Source organism: Phoca vitulina, unplaced genomic scaffold (assembly GCF_004348235.1).
Source record: "Phoca vitulina isolate PV1807 unplaced genomic scaffold, GSC_HSeal_1.0 scaffold112, whole genome shotgun sequence".
NCBI classification, from domain to species: domain Eukaryota; kingdom Metazoa; phylum Chordata; class Mammalia; order Carnivora; family Phocidae; genus Phoca; species Phoca vitulina.
In genome coordinates, this window is record NW_022589815.1 from 15,777 (window position 1) to 22,219 (window position 6,443).

A 6,443-nucleotide genomic window follows, 5' to 3' on the forward strand; every position below is an offset into this window, starting at 1 on the left:
TCTAAGCCTCACTCAAAAAAGTAGAAATATCCCGAATACACAAGCTAACTTTACACCTTAAAGAACTGGAGAAAGAACAAAAAATAAAGCCTAAGCCAAGCAGTATAAGAGAAATAATAAAGATTAGAGAAGAGATCAATGAAATAGAAACCAGAAATACGGTAGAGCAGATCAACAAAACTAGAAGCTGATTCTTTGAAAGAATTAATAAGATTGATAAACCTCTGGACAGACTTATCCAAAAGACAAGAGAAAGGACCCAAATTAATAAAATTATGAATGAAAGTGGAAGATCAGGACTAACACCAAGGAAATAGGAATAATTATTAGAAATTATTATCAACAACTATTTGCCAATAAATTTAGCAACCTGGAAGAAATGGAGGCCTTCCTGGAAACCTATAAACTACCAAGACTGAAACAGGAAGAAATTGACAATATGAATAGACCAATAACCAGTAATAAAATTGAAGCAAAGATCAAAAACCTCCCAAAAAACAGGAGTCCAGGGCCTGACGGATTCCCAGGAGAATTCTACCAAACATTTAGGGAAAAAATCCTACCATTTCTCCTGAAGCTGTTTCAAAAATAGAAAAAGAAGGAAAGCTTCCAGACTTATTCTATGAGGCCAGCATTACCTTGATCTCAAACCCAGGCAAAGACCCCATCAAAAAGGAGAATTACAGACAATATCCCTGGTGAATATGGATGGCAAAAGTCTCAACATGATACTAGCCAATAAGACCCAACAGTACATCAAAAGGATTATCCATCACAACCAGGTGGGAATTATTCCTGGGATGCAAGGGTGAATCAACATTTACAAATCAATTAATGTGATAGAACACATTTTTTAAAATATTTATTTATTTATTTATTTGACAGATAGAGACACAGCAAGAGAGGCAACACAAGCAGGGGGAGTGGGAGAGGGAGAAGCAGGCTTCCCGTGGAGCAGGGAGCCCGATGTGGGGCTTGATCCCAGGACTCTGGGATCATGACGTGAGCTGAAGGCAGACGCCCAACTGACTGAGCCACCCAGGCGCCCAGAACACATTTTTTTAATCCATGTAAAATGCTGAGAGCAGCACCTGGCAACAAACAACAACTCAAAGATTGACTATCTCTAAAAAAAAAAAAAAAGATTTTATTTATTTTTGACAAAGAGAAAGAGATAGCAAGAGCAGGAACGCAAGCAAGGGGAGTGGAAGAGGGAGAAGTAGGCTCCCTACTGAGCAGGGAGCCCAATGTGGGGCTTGATCCCAGGACCCTGGGATCATGACCTGAGCTGAAGGCAGATGCTTAGCTGACTGAGCCAACCAGTCACCCCTGTGATAGAGCAAATTAATAAAAGAAGAGATAAGAACCATATGATCCTCTCAATTAATGCAGAAAAAGCACTTGACAAAATACAACACCCTTTCCTGATTAAAACTCTTCAGAGTATAGGGATACAGGGAACATGTCTCAAATTCATAAAACCATCTATGAAAAGCCCACAGTGAATATCATTCTCAACTCTTCCCTTAAGATCAGGAACATGGCAAGAATGCCCAGTCTTGCCACTATTGTTCAACATAGTACTAGAAATCCTAGCCTCAGCAATCAGACAGTAAAAAGAAAGGAAAAGCATTCAAATTGACAAAGAAAAAGTCAAATTCTCTCTCTTCCCAAATGACAAGATACTTTATGTGGAGAACCCAAAAGACCCCACCCCAAAATTGCTAGAACTCATACAGGAATTCAGTAATGTGGCAGGATACAAAATCAATGCACAGAAATCAGTTGCTTATCTATACACTAACAATATAACTTTACAAAGGGAAATTAGGGAATTGATTCTATTTACAATAGCACCAAAAATCATAAAATACCTAGGAATAAACCTAACCAAAGAGGTAAATGATCTATAATCTAGAAACTACAGAACACTTATGAAAAAAAATTGAAGAAGACACAAAAAGATATAAAAACATTCCATGCTCATGGATTCAAAGAATAAATAGTGTTAAAATGTCTATGCTGCCCAGAGCAATCTATACTTTCAAAGCCATCCCAATCAAAATACCATTGACATTTTTCAAAGAGCAGGAACAAACAATCCTAATATTTGTATGGAAACAGAAAAGACTCCAAATCGCTAAGGAAATGTTAAAAGGAAAAACAAAGCTGGGGGCATCATTTTTCCTGATTTCAAGCTTTATTACAAAGCTGGGATCACCAAGACAACATGGTGCTGGCACAAAAACAGACACATAGATCGATGGAACAAAATAGAGACCTCAGAAATGGACCCTCAACTCTATGGTCAACTAATCTTTGACAAATCAGGAATGAATATCCAAAGGAAAAAAAGAGAGTCTCTTTGATAAATGGTGCTAGGAAAATTAGACCACTATATATACAAAAATGGAGCTGAACCATTCTCTTCCACCATACACAAAGATAAACTCCAAATGGATGAAAGACCTCAATATGAGACAGGAATCCCTCAAAATCCTAAAGGAGAACATAGGCAGTAACCTCTTCGACATTGGCCACAGTGACTTCTTTCAAGACACTTCTCCAAAAGCAAGGGAAACAAAAGCAAAAATGAACTTTTGGGAACTCATCAACATAAAAAGCTTCTGCACAGCAGGAAACAGTCAACAAAACAAAGAGGCAACCCACAGAATGGGAGAAGATATTTGCAAATGACACTACAGATAAAAGGCTGGTATCCAAGACCTATAAAGAACTTCTTTTTTTTTTTTTTAAAGATTTTATTTATTTGACAGAGAGAAAGACAGCCAGAGAGGGAACACAAGCAGGGGGAGTGGGAGAGGGAGAAGCAGGCTTCCCGCAGAGCAGGGAGCCCAATGTGGGGCTTGATCCCAGGACCCTGGGACCATGACCTGAGCCGAAGGCAGACGCTTAACGACTGAGCCACCCAGGCGCCCCAAGACCTATAAAGAACTTCTTAAACTCAACACCCAAAAAACAAATAATCAAGTCAAAAAATGGGCAGAAGACATGAACAGACACTTCTCCAAAGAAGTCATACAAATGGCTAACAGACACATGAAAAAAATGTTCATCATCATTAGCCATCAGGGAAATTCAAATCAAAACCACATTGAGATACCACCTTACACCAGTTAGAATGGCAAAAATGGACAAGGCAAGAAACAACAAATGTTGGAGAGGTTGTGGAGAAAGGGGAACCCTCTTACACTGTTGGTGGGAATGCAAGTTGGTACAGCCACTTTGGAAAACAGTGTGGAGGTGCCTCAAAAAATTGAAAATAGAGCTACCCTATGACCCAGCAATTGCAGTCCTGGGTATTTACCCCAAAGACAGAGATGTAGTGAGAAGAAGGGCCATATGCACCCCAATGTTCATAGCAGAAATGTCCGCGATAGCCAAACTGTGGAAAGAGCCGAAATGCCCTTCAACAGATGAATAGATAAAGAAGATATGGTCCATATATACAATGGAATATTACTCAGCCATCAGAAAGGATGAATACCCAACTTTTACATCAACATGGATGGGACTGGAAGAGATTATGCTAAGTGAAATAAGTCAAGCAGAGAAAGTCAATTATCATATGGTTTCACTTATTTGTGGAACATAAGGAATAGCATGGAGCACATTAGTAGACGAAAGGGAAAATAAAGCGGGCGAAATGGGAAAGAGAGATGAACCATGAGAGACAATGGACTCTGAGAAAAAATCTGAGGGTTTTAGAGGGGAGGTGGGTGGGGGGATTGGTTAGCCAAGTGATGGGTATTAAGGAGGGCATGCACTGCATGGAGCACTGGGTATTACATGAAAACAATGAATTGTGGATCACTACATCAAAAACTAAAGCTTTATTGTATGGTGACAAACATAACATACTAAAATAAAATTAAAAAAAAAAAAAACTTCTCAAACTCAACATCCCTAAAACAAATAATCAAGTCAGAAATGGGCAGAAGACATGAACAGACACTTCACCAAAGAAGAAATACAAATGGTTAACATTAATGAAAAAAATGTTCAACATCATTAGCCATCAGGGAAATTCAAATCAAAACCACATTGAGATACCACTTTACACCAGTTAGAATGGCAATATTTAACAAGGCAGGAAATAACAAATGTTGGCGAGGATGTGGAGAAATGGGAACACTTTTACACTGTTGGTGGGAATGCAAGTTGTTACAGCCACTTTGGAAAACAGTATGGAGGTTCCTCAAGGCGTTAAAAATAGAGCTATGCTATGATTCAGCAATTACACTGCTGGGTATTTACCCCAGAGATACAGATGTAGTGAAAATAAGGGGCACATGCACCTCAGGGTTCATAGCCACAATATCCACAATAGCTAAACTGTGGAAGGAGCTGAGATGCCCTTCAACAAATGAATGGATAAAGAAGATGTGGTCCATCAGAAAGGATGAATACCCAACATTTGCATCAACATGGATGGAATTGGAGGGGATTATGCTAAGTGAAGTAAGTCAAGCAGAGAAAGTCAATTATCATATGGTTTCTCTAATTTGTGGAACGTAAGGAATAGCTTGGAGGACATTAGGAAAGGAAGGGAAAAATGAATGGGGGGAAATAGAGGGGAGACGAACCATGAGAGACTATGGACTCCAGTAACAAACTGAGGGTTTCAGAGTGGAGGGGGATGGGTGGTGGGTTTTCCCTGTGATGAATATTAAGGGGGGCACGTACTGCAATGAGCACTGAGAATGAATCATGGAACACTACATCAAAAACTAATGAAGTACTGTATGGTGACTAACATAACTTCAACAACAACCTGAAAGAAACAATGAAAAAACATGTAATAAATTGGCAAAAAATACATTTACCAATAATTACTTTGAGTGTAAATGGACCAAATGCTCCAATGAAAAGATATATAGTGTCAGAATGGATAAAAAAAAAAAAAAGAGGGGAGAAAAGATGGCGGAGTAGTAGGGGACCCTATTCCTATTCCAACTGGTCCCCGGAACTGAGCTGGATATCTACCAGACCACTCTGAGCACCCATGAAATCAGCCTCACATGTAAGAAGATAGATCTGGATCTCCACAAACAGAAGAACGCAGGTGGTTGGTTTTGAGGTACAAAGCAGGGAGCCATGATTCAGAAGGCAGATATCAGAGGATAAACAGCAACAGGAGGGAGCCAGCCGCTGGGATCCTGCACTGCCGGTGAGCCATAGCCTCCCGCGCTGGGGATGGGGTACAGACTCACTTACTGGTAGCAACTGGGAAAGGACTTTAGGGCAGCCCCATGGGACGGAAACCCAGAACGGAGGGGTCGTGCAGGCAAACTGAGAGTGGCTGGAGGTTTTAGAAGCACAAAGGGCAGAGACATGTCCCGACCTGTAGGCAGGACTGGGGGCACTGCAGAGGGGCACACAACCCAGGACACTGCATTTTATAGCAGCACAGACAGAAACGGAGAGAGTATGGCCAGGAGAGCTCACTGAAGAACAGATTGCAATCTCTCTGCTCTGAGGCAGAGGGTTGGAAACGGTCTCTTCGGCTCTGACTCGTGGAAGAGATGCAGAAAGCCACCAGGGAAAGCCACCAGAGAACAAAAGCCCCCCAAACTGGTTCCCACTGAGCCCATCCCCCACTACAGGGGGGCAGGGCAACTCCGCCCAAACAGAGTTACCTGAGTAAGAGTGCAGCAGGCCCCTCCCAGAGAAGACAGGCTGGGAGAACAAGAGGCCAGCAACCCTAAGGTCCCTAGAAAACAGGAGCATCTTGCTTGGGTTCTGTTCAATAATTTGGACTCTATACATTCCCTCAACCACCCATCAACAGAATGACTAGGAGGAGGAACCGCGAAAATAGAAAAGACTCAGAGATTATGACTTATGCCACAGATTTACAAATGGATGCAGATAAAACCAAGATGTCGGAGATGGAATTCAGGCTAGCAATTGTGAAGACAATAGCTAGAATGGAGAAATCAATTAATGGCAACATAGAGTCTCTAAGGGCAGAAATGAAAGCTGAATTGGCAGAACTTAAAAATGCTATCAGTGAGATCCAATCCAATCTAGATAATCTAACAGCTAGGGTAACTGAGACAGAAGAGAGAATAAGCGACCTGGAAGACAATATAATAGATAAAAAGGGAAAAGAGGAGGCCAGGGAAAAACAACTCAGAATCCATTAAAATAGAAGCAGAGAAATAAGTGACACCATGAAGCGTTCCAATGTCAGAATAATTGGAATCCCGGAGGGAGTGGAGAGAGAGAGGACTAGAAGATGTATTTGAGCAAATCGTAGCTGAGAGCTTCCCTAATCTGGGGAATGAAACAAACATTCGAGTCCTAGAGGCAGAGAGAATCCCTCCAAAGATCAAGAAAAACAGGCCAGCACCCCGGCATGTAATAGTAAAACTTGCAAAACTTAGAACCAAGGAAACCATTTTAAGGGAAGTTAGGGG